This window comes from Triticum urartu, chromosome 7A (genome assembly GCF_056163025.1).
Source record: "Triticum urartu cultivar PI428250 chromosome 7A, HENAU_Tu73, whole genome shotgun sequence".
NCBI classification, from domain to species: domain Eukaryota; kingdom Viridiplantae; phylum Streptophyta; class Magnoliopsida; order Poales; family Poaceae; genus Triticum; species Triticum urartu.
Genome location: NC_141879.1, coordinates 343,459,427 through 343,481,761, shown reverse-complemented (window position 1 = coordinate 343,481,761; position 22,335 = coordinate 343,459,427). Strand labels below are relative to the sequence as shown.

The 22,335-nt window shown below is 47.1% G+C and overlaps 1 pseudogene across 1 annotated transcript; it reads left to right on the top strand.

The window, feature by feature from the left end:
* The first annotated feature begins 3,290 nt into the window (after positions 1 to 3,290).
* LOC147959553 (uncharacterized) lies at positions 3,291 to 8,435 on the top strand (annotated as a pseudogene). Its single transcript, XR_015611443.1, has 2 exons — positions 3,291 to 3,729; positions 4,962 to 8,435. The product of XR_015611443.1 is annotated as an uncharacterized LOC147959553 (transcript).
* The last annotated feature ends 13,900 nt before the right edge of the window (positions 8,436 to 22,335 follow it).

Below are 22,335 nucleotides of genomic sequence, written 5' to 3'. Positions count from 1 at the left end.
AAGAAGGAAATCCGGCAATCCCGAGCGGTAGGGGAACCACTGGAAAGAAGGCGGAAGATATCCATTCACCACCCCTCATTAAGGCACGAAGAAAAAATAGCCAAGTTGTTATCCCAAAACCATTCACTCTAATCAACCTCACCTAAGTCTCTGGGTTCTTGAGGCATTGCGCGGGGGGCATGATCGAGCTGTGGGGTTTCTCGGTACCATGATGGGTTAGGGTACGATTTTCTACTGCCTTTCAGAAGCATCTCTGAAGCACGACATCTCGATACACATACACCGAAGCTTCTTCAATTGTTGGTTAGCAACCGTCATGGTCCTTTCGATGATCCTTGAGTACAAACCCTTCGGTAGCCTTTTTCGATGACACCTTTATAGCGGGTGATTATTAGGAGGGCCAACATCTTCATACAATCTGAAAAGTACTTCATTTTCTTACCCCATCATAATATAAATATGCTTGCATGCACTCGTTAGCTCATCATTAGTGCAACCATCATCAGTTAAAGGCGCGCATGTCGAGCCTGCGCCAACAAGATGGCTACTTGGACAACAACAAGATTGTGTTTATGATACCTCTGATGACATGCAGGCGGTCAATCATCTCCTTCAACATACATCGGGCACTGGGGGCAGCGAATCCTGTGTGCCCATGATGTTGCCGACGACATCTCAACATTCCTTCATCTACTCCGACATACGTCAGGCTGTGAGGGCAACAAACCCGGTGTGCCCACGACATCGCTGACGACATCCCGTCATTCAAGCATCTACTTTGACGTACGTCGGACACTGGGGGCAGTGAACCCGTGTGTCCACGACATCACTGACGACATCCTGGTGTCAAGCTATCTACAACAACATACTCCATCAGCATTGGCGGCAATTGCACTAGTGCGTCCATGATGTTGGCGACAGCATCCTGGCATTCCATCATCTACTCCGACATACGTCGGGCACTGAGGGCAGCAAATCCCATGTGCCCATTACATCGCCAACGGCATCCTGACTTTACCAACCTACTCCATCGACATTGGGAGTTAACACTCATGTTTTCACGGTGTCATCGACGACATCCCAGCATAGAACTTTCTACACCAACACATGTCATCGGCACTGGGGGCGGCGAACCCGTGTGTCCGTGACATTGCCGACGACATCTCGGTAGTGAATCATCTACACCAACAAACTTCACCAACACTGGGGGCAGCAACACCAGTGTGTTCATTATGTTGCTGATGATATTCCGGCACATTATTGGTCTACATCAACATATGTTGTTAGCACTGGTAGCGGCAACACCCGTGCACCTATAACATCGCTGCTGCACTTCGGCACCCTTAGCTTCAACAACAACGACGTGAGCCGATGTCTATTCCGGCACTCTCTGTTATGGTCACACCAATGGCATTTTGGTGTAGATTTTTTTTCTACCTCGACCACAACGTCTGGGTGTTGCCTCTGTTATTACAAGGTGACCCACCAATGGATTTCTAGTATCCCATCTACATCAACGCGTCAACTTCACGGGAGTAGTGCAAACGGGCCACTGCGGCCAACGTGAATATGTGAAACCCTTCAATTTAGTCGGCTGGCACCGCGACAACTGTGGTCGCGGCTAGATTGATAAATTTACTTCAGGGCACGGCATGGTATTTTGCTATCAAATGAAAAAAAAGAGGTTGTATTGTTGGCTGGCACCATAGCTGCTACATGGTCGCAACAAGTTTCCTCGTCATGCAAGTGAATTCAATTGCACTATTCTTAATACACGACTCCGACATAGTCTCATCTTTATGTCGGAAGATCCACTTCCTCGGCCATAATTTGGAGTGCCTCCTAGGTGTTCTAATTAACGCTGAGTGATGGGTTGGCCGCACCAATACACACAGCCCCGCTAAGACGCGCTCATCGCCAATGTGGCCGATAAGACGCGCCCTTGCCATTGATACCTTCGGATGCCGCACGGCTGTCGTGAGAACGCCCTCAGGATACCTGTGTACATGGCCTCAGGCACTTCTTCTTGTATGAGTTGAAGAGAAGTTGGGATGTGCACGTACCTCGTACGCACAAGCATGTTCTGACTTCATTAATCATGATAGCAATTTCAAGATAATGCAGCCGTCATGAGGGGCGCAAAGTCATCGTAAGTACTATAAATACGTGTGGTGGGGTTCCTGCTGATGCAACCACAACTAACTCTGATGCTATCCCACCGCCGGGGTTACTGGCTGTTCCGTGCACCATGATCGTCCCAGCTGTCGCCAAGCCAGCACACTGGCTCAAGCGGGGCGACGCGACATCAATGTTCTCCTTCCTTGTGCTAACGAAGAGATACATGTATGTGTGTCTCTGAGAAGCGCGTCAGGAATAGCTGGAGATGTGCATATACATGTATCTCGATGGTTATCTACCTTGTAGCTGCTCCTACACACCTCATGTTTCTTTTGCCCTGATGATGGAACATGTAGGAAGAAGCATTGAGGAAGATTGATCATTGTCGATTGCATGCTACTGCATATTTAGTATTTACCCGCCATTCCTTGTCCGGTTCTCCCTGTGAGGGCTAGTTAAAAAAAATAGTGGGTGAAACTGCGTTATGATGCATATTTGTGGCGTCTTTTACCTAGCTCGGTGCTACGAGAGCAAGTAAAAAAAATGCTCAGAAGAGACGCTGATGGCCAAATGAATTGTTGAGCTGATTTTCTCGCAAACAACGACTCCGTGCCCTGAGAACTCTCGGATGAGCTGATGCAGGGCCTTTGTCTTAATCTTTCAAGCCCAACATACAAAGAACCGGTTATGTACTAGCTCTAGTGGGGCTGCAGTGTGCATCACAAAGCGCCGCAAACCGAGTTGGCATGCCACTGGCGTGCAACGAATTTGAAGATATCTGACTATTCAAAATAGACATCACAAAATCTTCAACGTCCAGGTAGCCTATGACACCAGGATTTTTCTTCTGTTACGGCGGCTACATGATTTTAATGTGCACTTTCATTGAATTGAATTTCACCTACCTGAGTCCGGTTCGCTTCGCGCTCGAACTCGACTTGGTGGGGGGGAATTGTTCGACGCCGTTTTGGCGGAATTTTGTTACGAAATATAAAAAAATGGTTTCAATATGTATGTGCAAGCATGAATATGACCAGAAATAAGATGTTGGTACTTATGCAAGAATGGTCATCAAGACGATGGAGCATCAATTATTTATGCCCACACGTACATGATCTAATCAACTCACTTAACTATCTATTTGTTGTACCTGTGCATGCAAAGAGCTAGACACACACACACGTACATAACTCAGGTACATGCCATGATGAAAATACCATGCATGCATGTAGCTTGATCTCACTAACGTGAGCAGCTAGATGGCTTGATTACTCGTACAAGTTGATCATATTGAATATAATGTTTATTAGGAAGGGGGCTGGACTTTTCTGGACTGGCGTGATGCCGTTCTTGACTTCTCCACTCCTTCTAATCCTTCCTTCTTCCAATCCCTCCTTCTATGTCTCCAATTCTTAATCCCCTTCCTCCATTTCTATATCCTGATTCTCCACCGCCGCCCTCGATCCCTCTACACAAATCCCAAATCTGCCGGTGCCAATCATCAATCCTGTAGAAGAATCGAGATCGACCCATTGCTTTTGTGGGAAATAGCCATGGATTCAGCTTGTACAACGATGGATCTGCTCCCTCTCTCACCATTCATCACGCACGGTAAGAGCAGAAGCCCTCGTTGGTCTCCTATGTTTCCTGATCTGGAGGTAGGTGATCCGCCGGCCCCCAAAAAGCGCCACGATGATGAAGCAATCCAGAGGATCTTCACATCCGCCCTTACGCAGATCCTTGCCCATGCCTCTCTTTTCATTCTTTATGGTGAATTAGCTTCAGATCAAGGTCTGGGTTCCACTGTTGTATATATTGTGGTCATCAGTAGTACAAGTTCGGGCAACTTCAGCTCTTACCCTTGCCAAGGCGATACAGTGGATCTCAGGACTGATTGGCTTAGAGAAACTATGGAATCTTGTCTTGATGTCGATAGGAACTTGGTTGAATCCTTTTCTCGGGCAGCGGCGCATGGCCCTAACGCGCCTCGGGCGCCATGAAAGCCATAGCTTGGAATTGCCGAGGTATGGGCCGAGACCTCGGCAATGAACGTATGCTATTTCTGGCCAATCTGATTCGTTCTACTAAAGCTCAAATAACCTTTGTTTCCGAAATCAAATCTTCCAAGGTTCGGTCGGTTGATCTTGTTAATAGGTTTGATGTTGCTAATAGTTTTGTTGTTCCTTCTAGAGGAGCCTCTGGAGGGCTCTGGCTTATGTGGAATGATGAACTCAATGTGTCTGTTCATAGTGCCTCCTTTCATTATATTTTAGCTAATGTAGTTCATCTAGCCTTGGGTGTTCACTTTTGTTTGATTTGTATATATGGTGACCCCTACCATAGGCAGACTAGTGCTATTTGGAGTCAAGTTTCTGCTTTTGTGCATGATAACTTGGGTAAGCCCATGATGTGTATTGGAGACCTTAATGACATCTTGTATGATACAGATGGTTGTAATGGTAGTGTTAATTATTATCGCATGTCTGCTTTTCGTTCCCTTGTTAAAAATTGTGGTTTTTTTGATATTGGTTTTAGTGGTCCTGCGTACACTTGGCGTAACAAACAGCATACTGTTAATCCTATTTACAGACGTCTAGACCGATGCCTTGTCAACTCTGACTGGTGTGCGCATTATCCTAATTCTAAAGTGCTCAACTTACCTATTATTCTCAGTGATCATGCGCCCATTCTCGTTTCTACAGACGGTAATTTTCTTAAGCCGAGACAAACTTTTAAATTTGAAAACTAGTGGTTGCTTGAAAAAGACTTTACTAGCTTTGCAAAATCTGCTTGGAATAATTGCACTTTTACCTCTTTTATAGCAAAGTCTTCTTCTTTGGCAGGTTCTTTGAAGAAGTGGTGTAAGAAGAAAAAGCCCTTCTAGCAAGAGCTTTTGGAAATTGAGTCCAGTATTAATCGGATTCAGCAGCTTCCAATTCAGCAGCAAAATCACACTTTGGAAAGCTCTCTCACTCTTAGGTATGAACAAACTCTCTCTAAGCTCAATCAATTTTATAAACAGAGAAGTAAGAAGGGTTGGGCCACTGCTGGTGATCGTAATACTAAGTTTTTTCATCAGGCTGTGATCAAAAGAAGAAAAAGAAATACTATTTGTTCCATTAAGGATGAGAATGATGTGCTTCATTTTAAACCTAGTGCTATCACTAATACTTTTGTCAATTATTTTAGATACATCTTCTCTTCGCCAAACAATAACACTGCAAGGCCTTTTCTTAATACTCGTTTGCCTGACAACTCTTTGGATCCTACTTACTTTCTTCCAGATAAACATGAGATTTTGCAGATTCTCAAAGATATGAAGTTGAATGCTTCTCCGGGTCCGGATGGATTTAATGTTGAATTTTACCTGGCAGCATGGGATTGGATTGGCGAGGAAGTTACTCAACTTGTGACTACCTTTTATAAAACTGGTATTTTACCTCCTCATATCAATGACACTAATATTGCTCTCATTCCAAAAAAGTTAGTTCCTCAAGTTCCTATGGATTATCGTCCCATTAGCCTTTGTAATGTTGTCTACAAAATCATTGCGAAATCATTGGCTAATAGGATTAAGCCTCATCTTCCGGACTATATTGATCCGGCACAACAAGCCTTTATTGAGGGTAGAAGAATTAGCGATAACATCATTATTGCTCAAGAGATTACTCACTCCTTCGCTCTAAAATCGTGGAATCATCATGCTTTCATGCTCAAGATAGATCTTGCTAAAGCTTTTGGTCGTCTTGAATGGAGTTTCATTGTGTCTGCTCTTGCACGTAAAGGTCTGCATGGTCATTTCATTAATTTGATTCATGCTTGCATTTCTTCTCCTACTTTCTCTGTGCTTATTAATGGGCAGCCTTCTCATAAATTTAAAAGTTTCAGAGGTATTCATCAAGGCTGTCCCATGTCGCCTTATTTGTTTGTTATTGCTATCAATGAATTATCTATTGCTCTTAATGAAGCTCTAGCTGCTCATCATCTCCAGGGTATTTCACTTGGTCGAGATTGCCCTTCTATTCATTCTCTGTTGTTTGCAGATGATCTGTTGGTTTGTGGTCAAGCCACTATGCAGGAAGCAAATTCTATGGCTCAACTCATCCATCACTTTTGTTATATTTCAGGTCAAACACCAAATTGGGCCAAATCTGCTATTCTTTTTAGTACTCATGTTAGTCAAACCACTATTCAAGAGATTAAGCAAGTTTTTCCTGTTTCTATCATGGATAACAATTTCACCCATCTTGGTCATCCGCTTATTCTTCCTGCTAAAAATAGAACTGCTGCTTACAACTTTGTTATTGATAAATTTCTGAATAAATTGCCTGCTTACAAAGCTAATATGCTCTCTCATGCTGCTAGGCTTGAGCTCATTAGGTCTGTGTTCTCTGCTATTCCTGTGTACTACATGTCTAATATTTTGTTTACCAAAAAGTTTATAGTCAAACTCACTGCTATTATAAGGAACTTTTGGTGGACAGGAATCAGAGAGAATAATTCTAACAAGAGCCTTTGTCTTAGGGCTTGGAAGGACATTTGCAATTCCAAATAGGAAGGTGGTCTTGGCATTAGGAACTTGCAAGCAATTAATGAGGGCTTACTTCTTGCAGCTGCTTGGAGGCTTGCTAAAGACCCTTCCTCCCACCTTCATCTTGTGCTCAAATCTAAATACTTCCATGATGCCTCTATTTGGACTGCTATTTCTACTACTCCAAAATCTGCTTTCTGGTCATCCATTTTAAAAATGTTGCCTAAACTAAAAGATCACTCTTTTTACCAACTCACGCAAGGGAATATATCTCTTTGGAGTACCCCTTGGTGTTCCCTTTGGGCTTCTGTTCATGACAATCTTATTATTCAGCCTTCAGGATACATATATCCTTCTCTTGTTAAGGACCTTTGGATACCGGGTCAGAAAGTCTGGAACAATGACCTCATTAACTCTCTCTTTCAACAGCCTCTAGCCTCTGTTATCATTCAAACTGACATTATTCACCAAGATTGCCCGGATATATTATGTTGGGATCTAACTCCTAATGGTACTTGTTCTTCCAAGTCCACTTATAAATTGTGTTTGCAGGATATTCATGCCAATCCAAGAAATACTCCTTCCCAAGTTTCTTTGCAGATGAAAAATCTTCTCAAGTTGATTTGGAAGCAAAAGTTGATGATCCCCAGAGTTCAAACTTTCGCTTGGAGACTCCTTAGAAAAGCGCTTCCCACAGGTTTGAGGGTTGGGCGCTTTTCCGCACATATTTCTCAATATTGTTGCACATGTGGTCAGCAAGAGGATGAGGTTCACATGTTTTTTCTTTGTGACTTCGCTAGAGCTGCTTAGTTTTCTCATCCTTGGTTCATCAGAACAGATGCTTTAGTTCAGACATATACCAATATCCATAGTATTATTCTTGCTTTACTTAATATGAACCATCCGCATGCTTCTGTTGTCAACATTCTAAATTTTATGTGGTGTCTTTGGAAAGCGAGGAATGATTATCTTTTTAATAAAAAGAAAGCTACCCCTCACCAAGTTAATATTGCTGCTACTTCTCTATCTAATGATTTCTGTGATCTGCTTAACAGTTCTTCACACCATCAGCCTCAAAACTTCAGTTGTATCTTAACCCATACTAATCAACTTCCCTTGCAGGGACAAACGCTTAAATCAGATCTTCTTATCACGGGACCGAAAGTATATACTGATGCATCTTTTAAGTGCAAAAAATTCCAGGTTTATTGCAGGGAACAGCAGCCACTGGAGTTGGTATCTACATTTCTTTGCCGCACGATCAGAAGGAAGTCAGCGTGCAGATTCAAGCTTCCACATCAATTACAAGTACTCCTCTGCAGGCTGAAGCGTTAGCTCTTCTCTTGGCTGCAAAAGTAGCTAAATGTCTCAACATCAGCCAGCCGACCTTCCTCACAGACTGTCTCTCTTTGGCTTCATTTGCGGCTAGTAGAAAGATTACTGAAACTGCTACCCCTTGGACTATCAGGAAAGTTTTAGCTGATTTCTTCTGCTACTCTTCAGACTTTCAACCTAGAGTGTTCCATATTTCCAGGGAAATTAATGGAATTGCTCACAACGTCGCTCATCAGGTTCTTACATCAAATGTAGAACCTGACATATGTTGTTTTGCTTCGGCTCACAGGAACATGGCTTGCCCTGTAGTTTCTCTCCTCTCTAATTTCGAGTTTAAGGGCTTTGTAATTCATGCTGTACATTGCTATTGAGCTGAGCTGAATGGAATGTTTGGCGCTTCGTGCGCCTTTTGTTGTTCAAAAAAAATGTTTATTAGGAAAGACGAGATAGACTAGAATTTGTTCTGCCTTATCTTGTACTCCAAATAGATGATTGTACTCCTATATATATGTCCATGAGGCCTAAGCAATACAACAACTATTCCACAAATCTCTCTCCCTTCTAATATGGTATCTCTCGCAAGTCGATCCTAAACCCTAGCCGCCGCCGCTTCAGCACCCACGCGCTGCCCCGGGGCAGTCGGCCTCCACGACCGCCGCTGGGGGCCACGCCGCCCGTACCTAGGGTTCGTCCGCCGGCCATGCTGGCCGACTGCCCTAGAGAATCTTTTTCCCGAACACTTGCTCTGGGTTTTTTCGCTCTCTCGCCGGTCGCTTTGATCGGCGTTTCTTTTTGTTTTTCTATCTAATCTTGATCAGTTTGCGTCGCCCGTCGCCGCCGTCGACCCCGTGCGCCTCTACTCCGATCCCGGCGCGACTAGCTGGCCTCTCCTTCGACCCGGCGGCCACGCGCGCCGAGGCGGCCCGTCAGGGCAGCCGCCGTATGCGCGTCGGTCCGCCCGTCGCCCTACGCCGGCTGTCACCGCCCTGCTCCGACCGGGACACCTGCATCGACCCGACCCGGCGGCCTCGCGCCATGCGACGGCCAATCATAGCCGTCGTTGCGTGCCGGCCCGCCTATCGATCCATGTCACCCGCCTCCGCCGCGTCTTCACAGCGGCCCGGTGGTCTACCTCGCCGGCCTCGTTCTCGGCTGCGTCGGGACGGCTACATCAGGCTCGTCAGCTGCCTCAATTCGGACGCCGCTGCTCCGTTGGTCGCTCCGGCCTCGCTGCCCGAGCGCCGGCGCTGCTTTGGCAGCCCGGGTGCCGGTGCTGACAAGCTCGTCCGCGACGTCCCACGGCGTCCGTCGTCGCCGGCTTCATCTCGGACTCCGCCGCCACCACGCCTCCACTGAGTGGCGTCCCCGACCTCGCACGTGATCGGCTTGACCACCCGCTGGCCGCCGCGAACCGCCTCATCTACGCCGCGCGACCGACCTGGCCCGTCGGCTATGCACGCCTCCGCAGGTCCCGTGAAGATCGTCCCCGAGTTCAGCGCGCCTCTCCACCGATCGAGCATCGGGCTGCCACTTTGTCGCCCCGTCGGGCTGCAGCGCCGCCGCCCCGTGGTTCTCTTCGCGGCTCTATCGACTCGTGCGTCGCCGCTGCGTCGCCCCTTCGTGCCGTAGTGTCGCGATACGCGATCCCCGCCGCCGCCCCGAGGCCGTCCCCGCGGCTGCACCGACTCGCGCACCGCCGTTGCGTTGCCCCTCCGGGCCGCAGCGCCGCGGCGCGCGGTCCCCGCCACTGTAACGCCCTCGATGCGGCTATATCTCCCACGTGTCGAAGCACGACTTAGAGGCATAATCACATTGAAAGCAATGTCGCAATTGAGGTAATATTCACACAACCCATGTAATACATAGGGGAAAAGATACATAGCTGGCTTACAATCGCCACTTCACACAATACATGAATAAAGCATTACAACATCCAAATACAATCAAGGTCCGACTACGGAACCAAAATAAAGAAGAACCCCAAATGCGACAAAGGTCCCCGATCGACCCCAACTGGGCTCCACTACTGATCAACTAGAACGAAACAACACAAAGGACAAGATCTTCATCGAGCTCCTCCTGAGCTGGGTTGCGTCATCTGCACGGACTCATCGGCACCTACAAGCTGGTTTTGGAAGTATCTGTGAGCCACGGGGACTCAGCAATCTCGCACCCTCGCGATCAAGACTATTTAAGCTTATGGGTAAGGTAAAGGCATGAGGTGGAGCTGCAGCAAGCGACTAGCATATATGGTGGCTAACATACGCAAATGAGAGCGAGAAGAGAAGGCAAAGCACGGTCGATAAAAGTATGATCAAGAAGTGGTCCTATAGCAACCTACGTCAAGCATAACTCCAACAACCGTGTTCACTTCCCGGACTCCGCCGGAAAGAGACCATCATGGTTACACACACTGTTGATATATTTTAATTAAGGTCAACTTTAGGTTTTCTACAACCGGACGTTAACAAATTCCCATCTGCCCATAACCGTGGGCACGGCTTTCGAAAGTTCAAATCCCTGCAGGGGTGTCCCAACTTAGCCCATGACAAGCTCTCACGGTCAACGAAGGAATAGACCTCCTCCCGAGACATTCCGATCAGACTCGGTATCCCGGTTCTACAAGACATCCTCGACAATGGTAAAACAAGTCCAGCAAGACCGCCCGATGCGCCGACATCCTGATAGGAGCTGCACATATCTCGTTCTCAGGGCAACACCGGATGAGCGCTCCGTACAACTAAAACCAGCCCTCAAGTTTCCCCGAGCTGGCGCTGCAAAGGACTCTAGTTCGGACCAACACTTAGACAAGCACTGGCCCCGGGGGGGGGGGTTAAAATAAAGATGACCCTCGGGATGCGCGACTCCCAAGGGAAAAAGGCTAGGTGGTGAATGATAAAACCAAGGTTGGGCCTAGCTGGAGGAGTTTTATTCAGAGCGAACTGTCAAGGGGTTCCCATTATAACCCAACCGCGTAAGGAACGCAAAACCCGGGAACATAACACCGATATGACGGAAACTAGGGCGGCAAGAGTGGAACAAAACACCAGGCATAAGGCCGAGCCTTCCACCCTTTACCAAGTATATAGATGCATTAATTAAATAAGATATATTGTGATATCCCAACAAGTAAACATGTTCCAACAAGGAACAACAACTCCATGTTCCAACAAGGAACAAACTTCAATCTTCACCTACAACTAACAACGCTATAAGAGGGGCTGAGCAAAGCGGTAACATAGCCAAACAACGGTTTGCTAGGACATGGTGGGTTAGAGGTTTGACATGGTAATATGGTAGGCTTGAAAGGAAGTGGTAGGCATCGTAGCATTGGCATAGCAAAAGAGCGAGCATCTAGCAAAGCAAAGATAGTAGTGATTTCGAGGGTATGATCATCTTGCCTGAAATCCCGCAAGGAAGAAGAACGAGTCCATGAAGAAGACAAACGGACGTAGACGAACGGGTCCTCACAAACGCGACATTATCGGAACCAACCCGAAGAAGCAAACATCGGAAAGAAGCACACAACATAGTAAACAATCAACACATAAACATGGCATGATATGCAGGATGCGGTATGCGATGCATATGCATGATTTGCAAGGGAATGAATGAACCTGGCCTCAACTTGGAAATCCAAGTATGCCACTGAAAAGTTTAGATGAAATTGCTTGAAAACGATATAAAGAACGCCGGAATCGGGGTTACGGTTTGGAAATGACAAGCAATTCAAATATGGCACCGGTCTGCGATATACAGCAAGTAGCCATCTAAATGCAACGAGATGAACATGCTACAGCACCCAAACATGGCATAAAAATACATGGCAGGGATTCATTCATGATGCTTAACAAAAGTCTAGCACTGAGCTACGGCCAATTCATCCATTAACAGGTTCAAACAAGCATGGCAAAAATGCATATGGTAAACAGATTTCAGACTTAGTGAAATTAACACTTGTCTGGAATTTCAGATCAGATAGCACTCTTCGGAGCATGAAAACTATATGCTACAGGACCTGAACGTGGCAAAGTAAAGCATGGCACGGAGCTACTCAAAGATCTTAACAAAAGTCCCTTAGTGACCTTGAGCCAAAAGTGTTCAGAAAATACAATTTCAAGCACGTGAACATGGCAAAAACATAATCAGACTCTCAGACTTAGTGAAAACTGGAGCATGCTGAAACAGATATCAAGTAGGCATGTTTACGAGCTCGATGCACTCACTACAGAGCAAGGCACTCACTACAGAGCAAGGCATGTTGGCGGGTCGGTGAGCCTCGGGCGGCGGCGGCGCACCGGGCCGGGGGGGGGGCGGACCTGGGCCTCCCGGGCCCGCGCGGGAGAGGCGGCGCGTCAGACCAGGTGGCGGCGCGGGGTTGGATGAGGGAGCCGCGGCGATGACATGGCGAGCCTCCATTGGACGGAGGGACGTGGCGGCGGCGGTAGCGGGTTCGTCCGGCTGGGTCCGGACATGTCCGGCGCGGCGCGAGGGAAATTTAGGGTTAGAGGAAGGGGAAGACCCGTGATTTCGGAGGGGATCACTAATTTATAGGTAGAGGGAGCTAGGAGAGTCCAAATGAGGTGCGGTTTTCGGCCATGCGATTGTGATCGAACGAACAAGATGATGGAAGAGGTTTAGGTGGGTTTTGGGCCAAATTGGAAGGGTGTTGGGCTGCAACACACACGAGGCCTTTTCGGTCCCTCGGTTAACCGTTGGAGCATCAAACGAAATCCAAATGGTACGAAACTTGACAGGCGGTCTACCGGTAGTAAGCCAAGGCCGCTTGGCAAGTCTCGGTCCAATCCGGAAATGTTTAATCCCCACACATGAAAGAATGGTAGAAATGACCACCGGAGGAGAACGGAGCGCCGGAAAGCAAAACGGACAACGGGAAAAATGCTCGGATGCATGAGACGAACACGTATGCAAATGATGACATGATATGCAATGCATGACACGCAAGCAATGACAAAGCAACAACAGAGAATAACTAGAGGACACCTGGCACATCGGTCTCGGGGCGTTACAACACTCCACCACTACGAGAGGATCTCGTCCCGAGATCTAGAATGGCACCGGAGGGAAAACGGAAGAGAAAGAGAAGAGGTAAAACTAAGTTGCTCCTTTGACAAACGAGTGAAAACGAATAACCTTGAGAGGTTGAACAAAATTAAAGAAAGAAAGCAACGGAGAAGAACAAAGTTGAAAGCACTCCGTTAAGAAAGAGGAATAAGAAAGAACCGATTCGGGTAGCACTTCGGTTGAAAAGAGATGAAGACTTGATAAGGCGAAAAGAACTTGAGCAAAAAGGCACAACACTCCGGTTAAATGGATAAGCATGAAAAGAACATGATCTTTGACAAAACGAGATGATGGGTTGAAAAGATGAACATCACAATGCCTCCGGAACAAAAGTAAGAATGGAATGGATTGAACGAAGGGAAACAAGGTCTTGGCAGAGCACGCTTACAACAAAGGCTAGAATAGAGTTGTTGAAAAAAGCAACAACGAAAAGAATACGCTTGATATGGTCTTGTGGAGTACATCTCAAATCATAAGGTGACAACCCGCCACTCACAGAAAAAGAATTGTATTGATACCAACAAGGAGACGAGAAACTATATCGCACCGGAAAGGATAAATGAAGAAATTGGATCATTTATAAGCACCATAGATAGCAACAATCCTTAGGGAAGGCTTTAGGTGAAATATAACCCAAGATAACTCCAAAGAAGAGATTGATGGATTTAAAATACCTCATTCTTAATAACATGTGAATCAGGAAACATGAACTCAAATTATCAAGAATGACATAATACCACCTCTAATGATACAGAAGAAAGAGTTGCACTCCAGATAGCAAAATGAAGAATGCTTGAATTCCTCTGAAAAGAATCTTGATGAATACTTCTAGAAGGAATTAAATCTTTGATGAACCATCATGTAGAACCTCCATGAAGAACTCCGTTAAACAAAAGAATGATCAAACAGAAAGAAAGGGTAGTTGAAAACACAAGGTGGAACCTTGTAAAGATTTAGACAGATCTCCGTGATTACATAATTGCGAGAGCTTGGAACTCCGGGAAAGAAAGATGAGCACTTGAAACCAAGAATATGTATGATGAACCACTCCGGAATAAGGAATTGAATCATTTGGATGAAACAAGAATAAGAATTACATTATGCTTATCCTTCACCAATTAAATTGATGACAATCAACGGATTTGACATATTACTTATTCTCATAGAAAAGATTAAGAGAGATATAGCGCCAACTTGGGAAGGTCTTCTATGAACCACGGGTAGGATTGACAACGAATAAATTGATAAGGAAGAGAAACCTGGAAGAACCACCGTAAGAAATGAAAATGAACGAAGATACTTGAGAGAATTTAGATACAACTGAAACGAAGAGATCACGCGCTGATTAAAGAATATTGAATGATGCACCGGTGAGATTTGGGGAACAAGAGCTGAAAACTGAGAATGAACAAGTCTTTTGAAATGATGGGCTCCGGATAATCGAACTGAAAATACCCTTGAATATATCCTGATGGGTGAAAAAAAGATTCTCACAATCGAAAATAATTATGAGAGGATGACAACAAGCTAGCACCATGAATCTTGAAGAGAATGGAGCAAGATTAAAGAGAAACTCTTCTTCGGTCTTCAAAAGATGACAATGACAACGAGAAACACTACCAAGAATTATTGAGGCACCGGAATAAAGAAGAATATAAAAGTTGAATCAACAATGAAATGAATTTGAAAAATCTTGGAGAAAGACATTTAACTGATGATAAATCATACTTACGTCAAACTTCGAAAGGAAATTTTGAGGATAGCTCCGGGAAAATAGGAAGAGTCAGGTAAGGTCCTGGGAAAAGACCTGTGGGTTAGGGCCCACTCAAAGAAACACCGCTGAACGATTCAAAAGAGAGAAAGCACCGGTTGATTTAAATGGCTTGAATGGGATAACAACCTCGAAATAGGTTGAACGAAAGCAGAGTGGAAAACACGAATCATCGAGGTATCTTGAGCACTCCGGAACAATAGAATAACGAGCGTGGAATGACTGAATATAAGGTGCACCGGTATGAGAAAACATTTGAAATACAGAAAAGAATCGGAACAACACCGAAAGCTTGAATTGGATCCACCGGAGAAGAAAACGAGTGATGAGAGACGAACTTGAAGCTCCGTTAGAATCTTCATGAGAATCACCGGATAAGAATATTGATAGAAAAGAATGGAGAGACCTCACATCAATAATATGGATACCCGATTAAGAGATCTGAATCCTTGGAGAAAAGTAAAAGGGAGGGAGGGTGGGAAAAAAACAAAGACAATTTGGAATGGGTGAAACGAACACCGTTGAGAAGAACTGATACTTGATCTTGTGGTAGTAGAAATGATCGGGTCCATTTGAAGAGAAACACGCCGGTGAAAAGAAATTGAAATGGCAAACTCGATGATCGATAAGGATTAGTATTCACATAGGAATATGAGAACACCACTTGGACAAGGCATGGAATCAACATTTGACTTCGAAGCAACTCGAATACCACAACTCAAAACAAAACAAAGGATTGGCTTGCAGAATAAGCCGGAACAAACATATGATAGAGATTTCGTCCGAAGTTTTCGTGGTGGGGCCTACACGGGCTCGATCGTACAACACCATCATGTACAAGGCAGTGCACATGACATACGAAGCGTCCCCGAGTCGGCAAAGCCAAGGACTCTTTAAGACACAACGAGACCACTGTAAAACCGATCGTGAATAGGCGGACCACTAGACGTCGAACCCCAATTTCATATCATACATCCGTCGGAAAGATATCCTGAGAGCTACTTGAATTCCCACCTATGAAACTCCCGAACCTTTCCGGTTATGCAATCAGGTGTTGGGGATACAGGGGAAGCATAATATCTCACCCAAACTAGCAAATCCTACATCCAGCTGTATCCATCCTTCAACACATAACCAAGAAACCTTCGGAAATCGTCTACCTCAACCTTCGAAAAGCATCCGTTATACGAGTTATGGTAATACTCCCGAACTCCCGCCCCAGTACTGGGTGGCGTCGAGGTTATCTCACCAACGAACTACATAAAGGAGATTTTCGATGTCGGCGTACTAAACTCAGGTATTCCAGAACTACAACGATAAAATTATGACGACAACACCTCAGAGCTCAACTCCCCAGGACACTTCCACAAAACCCCTGACAGGAGGCACCAAGACAATGTTCTCGTCACAAAACCATCGGAACGATTCCAAGATACCCGCGTGATCCTAAATTTTTTTTAGTGAAATTTGAGAAGAGAAGAGTCAAAACTCTACGTCAAGATGCCTTACTAGAGCGATGAAGGGACTGGGAAGTAAAAAGAATTCCTAAACTCTCCGATATATAATTCCTAAATGACTCAAAACATTTTTCTAGACACAACTCGGCCGCTAAAAACGATCAAGCAATGGGGCTCCTAAGGTCGGGGAAGGCTCTGATTACCAACTTGTAACGCCCTCAATGCGGCTATATCTCCCATGTGTCGAAGCACGACTTAGAGGCATAACCGCATTGAAAGCAATGTTGCAAGTGAGGTAATCTTCACACAACCCATGTAATACATAGGGGAAAAGATACATAGTTGGCTTACAATCGCCACTTCACACAATACATGAATAAAGCATTACAACATCCAAATACAATCAAGGTCCGACTACGGAACCAAAATAAAGAAGAACCCCAAATGCGACAAAGGTCCCCGATCGACCCCAACTGGGCTCCACTACTGATCAACTAGAACGAAACAACACAAAGGACAAGATCTTCATCGAGCTCCTCCTGAGCTGGGTTGCGTCATCTGCACGGACTCATCGGCACCTACAAGCTGGTTTTGGAAGTATCTGTGAGCCACGGGGACTCAGCAATCTCGCACCCTCGCGATCAAGACTATTTAAGCTTATGGGTAAGGTAAAGGCATGAGGTGGAGTTGCAGCAAGCGACTAGCATATATGGTGGCTAACATACGCAAATGAGAGCGAGAAGAGAAGGCAAAGCACGGTCGATAAAAGTATGATCAAGAAGTGGTCCTATAGCAACCTACGTCAAGCATAACTCCAACAACCGTGTTCACTTCCCGGACTCCGCCGGAAAGAGACCATCATGGTTACACACACTGTTGATATATTTTAATTAAGGTCAACTTTAGGTTTTCTACAACCGGACGTTAACAAATTCCCATCTGCCCATAACCGGGGGCACGGCTTTCGAAAGTTCAAATCCCTGCAGGGGTGTCCCAACTTAGCCCATGACAAGCTCTCACGGTCAACGAAGGAATAGACCTCCTCCCGAGACATTCCGATCAGACTCGGTATCCCGGTTCTACAAGACATCCTCGACAATGGTAAAACAAGTCCAGCAAGACCGCCCGATGCGCCGACATCCTGATAGGAGCTGCACATATCTCGTTCTCAGGGCAACACCGGATGAGCGCTCCGTACAACTAAAACCAGCCCTCAAGTTTCCCCGAGCTGGCGCTGCAAAGGACTCTAGTTCGGACCAACACTTAGACAAGCACTGGCCCCGGGGGGGGGGGGGTTAAAATAAAGATGACCCTCGGGATGCGCGACTCCCAAGGGAAAAAGGCTAGGTGGCGAATGATAAAACCAAGGTTGGGCCTAGCTGGAGGAGTTTTATTCAGAGCGAACTGTCAAGGGGTTCCCATTATAACCCAACCGCGTAAGGAACGCAAAACCCGGGAACATAACACCGATATGACGGAAACTAGGGCGGCAAGAGTGGAACAAAACACCAGGCATAAGGCCGAGCCTTCCACCCTTTACCAAGTATATAGATGCATTAATTAAATAAGATATATTGTGATATCCCAACAAGTAAACATGTTCCAACAAGGAACAACAACTCCATGTTCCAACAAGGAACAAACTTCAATCTTCACTTGGAACTAACAACGCTTTAAGAGGGGCTGAGCAAAGCGGTAACATAGCCAAACAACGGTTTGCTAGGACATGGTGGGTTAGAGGTTTGACATGGTAATATGGGAGGCTTGAAAGCAAGTGGTAGGCATCGTGGCATTGGCATAGCAAAAGAGCGAGCATCTAGCAAAGCAAAGATAGTAGTGATTTCAAGGGTATGATCATCTTGCCTGAAATCCCGCAAGGAAGAAGAACGAGTCCATGAAGAAGACAAACGGACGTAGACGAACGGGTCCTCACAAACGCGACATTATCGGAACCAACCCGAAGAAGCAAACACTGGAAAGAAGCACACAACATAGTAAACAACCAACACATAAACATGGCATGATATGCAGGATGCGGTATGCGATGCATATGCATGATTTGCAAGGGAATGAATGAACCTGGCCTCAACATGGAAATCCAAGTGTGCCACTGGAAAGGTGAGATGAAGTCGCTTGAAAACGATATAAAGAACGCCGGAATCGGAGTTACGGTTTGGAAATGACAAGCAATTCAAATATGGCACCGGTCTGCGATATACAGCAAGTAGGCATCTAAATGCAACGAGATGAACATGCTACAGCACCCAAACATGGCATAAAAATACATGGCATGGATTCATTCATGATGCTTAACAAAAGTCTAGCACTGAGCTATGGCCAATTCATCCATTAACAGGTTCAAACAAGCATGGCAAAAATGCATATGGTAAACAGATTTCAGACTTAGTGAAATTAACACTTGTCTGGAATTTCAGATCAGGTAGCACTCTTTGGAGCATCAAAACTATATGCTACAGGACCTGAACATGGCAAAGTAAAGCATGGCACGGAGCTACTCAAAGATCTTAACAAAAGTACCTTAGTGACCTTGAGCCAAAAGGGTTCAGAAAATACAATTGCAAGCACGTGAACATGGCAAAAACATAATCAGACTCTCAGACTTAGTGAAAACTGGAGCATGCTGAAACAGATATCAAGTAGGCATGTTTACGAGCTCGATGCACTCACTACAGAGCAAGGCATGACAATCTAAGCATACACCCATCAAGAATACACATTATACAAGCTAGACATGGCAAGAACAATAACATGGCATGCACGGATCAACTACAACATCCTCGGCAAAATCGCTAACAAGTAGACAATCTGTCCAGATTCACGAAATGGCAAAAGTTGAGCTCGATTGACTCTAACTAGGGTGCTCCATAATTGCAAACAAAGACATGGATGGATAGAGCACTACGAGATTAACAAAACATCCTTACTGATCATCCTCAAAAGAGGCACGGATCACTAGGAAACAACATGAACATATGGCCATATGAGATAAACAGGTCAAGGACTTAGTGGAAATGCTAAGTCCCTGAAATCAGCATTAACGAATGCACCACTTTGCAAGCTTGTGCTAGTCACCACACACATCAAAAAAATACATGGGTTGCACCTCTGGAAAGATGGCAAAACCCTTAACAAAACATATGTAGAGCTCATGGGCATATCATGCACACAATAATCATGGCAAAAATGACAAATATCTAAATGGAGCAGCATATCTGACAATTATCTCAAGTAGCACTCTTCTAACAGCATTTCGGGCATCAAGATGAACTCTAATGAAAATGATGCAATGAGATGAAATTATGTACTCTCAGAGATGAACATTTTGATATACTATATGCACAAATCGGAGCTACGGATGCAAAGTTACGATGCAATGAGCATGGGCATATGAATCTGGGAATCTCGGGGACTTCGTAGAAATTTATACCCTGAGATACTTTCAGATCCAGATCTGGATCGGATCCGGCGGTACTGTAGCAGCTTGGCCTTCGCCGGAAATGGAGAAGGGGCTGCCGGAGCCGGTTCCGGCCGGCGCGGGTCGGTGAGCGGCGCGGCGCCCGTCGCCGGTGATGGCCGGAGTTGGATGGCGGCGGTGGCGCGCTCCGGCCGGGCGGCGCTGCGACCGGTTGATGACGACGGGGCGGCGGGGATCGGGCGCGGCGCGGGGAGGCGAGAGCCTCGGGCGGCAGTGGTGCACCGGGCCGGGGGGGCCGGACCTGGGCCTCCCGGGCCCGCGCGGAAGAGGCGACGCGTCAGACCAGGTGGCGGCGCGGGGTTGGATGAGGGAGCCGCGGCGATGATGTGGCGAGCGTCCATTGGACGGAGGGACGTGGTGGCGGCGGTAGCGGGTTTGTCCGGCCGGGTCCGGACATGTCCGGCGCGGCGCGAGGGAAATTTAGGGTTAGAGGAAGGGGAAGACCCGGGATTTCGGAGGGGATCACTAATTTATAGGTAGAGGGAGCTAGGAAAGTCTAAATGAGGTGCGGTTTTCGGCCACACGATCGTGATCGAATGAACAAGATGATGGAAGAGGTTTAGGTGGGTTTTGGGTCAAATTGGAAGGGTGTTGGGCTGCAACACACACGAGGCCTTTTCGGTCCCTCGGTTAACCGTTGGAGCATCAAACGAAATCCAAATGGTATGAAACTTGACAGGCGGTCTACCGGTAGTAAGCCAAGGCCGCTTGGCAAGTCTCGGTCCAATCCGGAAATGTTTAATCCCCACACATGAAAGAAAGGTAGAAATGACCACCGGAGGAGAACGGAGCGCCGGAAAGCAAAACGGACAACGGGAAAAATGTTCGGATGCATGAGACGAACACGTATGCAAATGATGACATGATATGCAATGCATGACACGCAAGCAATGAGAAAGCAACAACAGCGAATAACTAGAGGACACATGGCACATCGGTCTCGGGGTGTTACAGGCGCCGTCCCGAGGTCTTCCCGCCGTCGCTCCGACCCGCCTGTCGCCGTTGCGTCGCCCCTTCGGGGCGTAGCGCCGCGGCCCACGGTCGGCTCCACCGTCACCGCGCGTCGACCTCCTGTGGTATGCGCCGCGCCGTCTTCCTTGGCGCGGGAACGCCACCGTCCGCGCCAGTCTTTGTCACGCTGTCAGGGTTCTTCGCCTACTTCGAGCACCGCCGCCGCACTTCTAACCTAGCCACCGCCACCGCCGTCAGGCCGCCGCCGCCGCTCTTTTTTGGCCGCTGCCGCGGCTACCTCCGTAGCCGCACCCGCCGCCCGTCCACCCCGTTCGTCTTCGTCCAGCACCAGCCCGTTGCCAGCGTCGCCGTCATCTACCCTGACCACTTCGTCTACTCCGACCACCGTTGGTGACATCGGCACCGCGCCGATGGATGCCGCAATCGTCGTCGAGTTCTTCTCTGCTGGCCCCTCTGACTTCTCCGACATGGCGTACAGCTCGTGCAGGTCCCTCGTCTACGCATGCCCGGTGCTGGCAACACCGATGCGTGCCTTCATCCACGACGTGTCCCCGGGCCTGGCAAGCCTAGTCGGCGCTTCGTCAACTTCGTATTCATCCGTCTACGCATGCCCGGTGCTGGCAACACTGGTGCGTGCCTTCGTCCATGATGTGTCCCCGGGCTTGGCAAACCCGCCGTGACGCGTCGTCAACAACATTTTCTTCCCGGCGCACCCCTACTTCTACACCACTGCACCCATGCTAACTCGGCGCCCTCGTGCACCCGCGGCTCCACGGCGACTTTCTCGACACCGGCCACCCCGACTCGACATCGACCACGGCATTCTTCGCACGGCTACCTCGACCACGGCTCCACCACCCATGCTCTCGGCTACATCGGCAAATGGCACAAAGGGCTACCACCTTGCTTGAGCAACCTCATAGGTTGCCACTCCAGTCATGACTCCGCGATGCGTCGACCGTTACGACTGTGGGGAGGGAGGGGGGTCCGTCGGCTTGCCTTCGGATTCTTCTCCAGTCTCACTGTCTGCGTCGCTACCTTTGTGACTGCGGGGGGATGTTGATATAATGTTTATTAGGAAAGACGAGATATACTAGGATTTGTTCTGGCTTGTCTTGTACTCCAAGTAGATGATTGTACTCCTATATATATGCCCATGAGACTCAAGCAATACAACAACTATTCCACCAATCTCTCTCCCTTCTAACAGATCAAAGCCCCTACGTGCCAACCGTACCCATGTGTGAGTCTAGTTGTTGTGGATGTACATGGATGAGATCAACTCCAAAGAGAGAGATAATAACGTTCTTATCCTCTCTCCATGAGAATAGCACCTGCAAAAACAACTCGGCCGCAACATCCGCGCAGCTCGTACCTATCCATTGTGGTGCTACCCTTGCCTATAAAAGTCTACGCAGTGACACTCAAAACGACGGGGTAGATGGACGGAGGAAGCCTGCCGAAGATACCCTAGCACTTGCGCACACGTACCCTTCGCAAGGCAGCAGCGGACGACGCCCTGGGCGTAGGGCGACGACCGATGGACATGCGCCGCGGATGACACATCGAT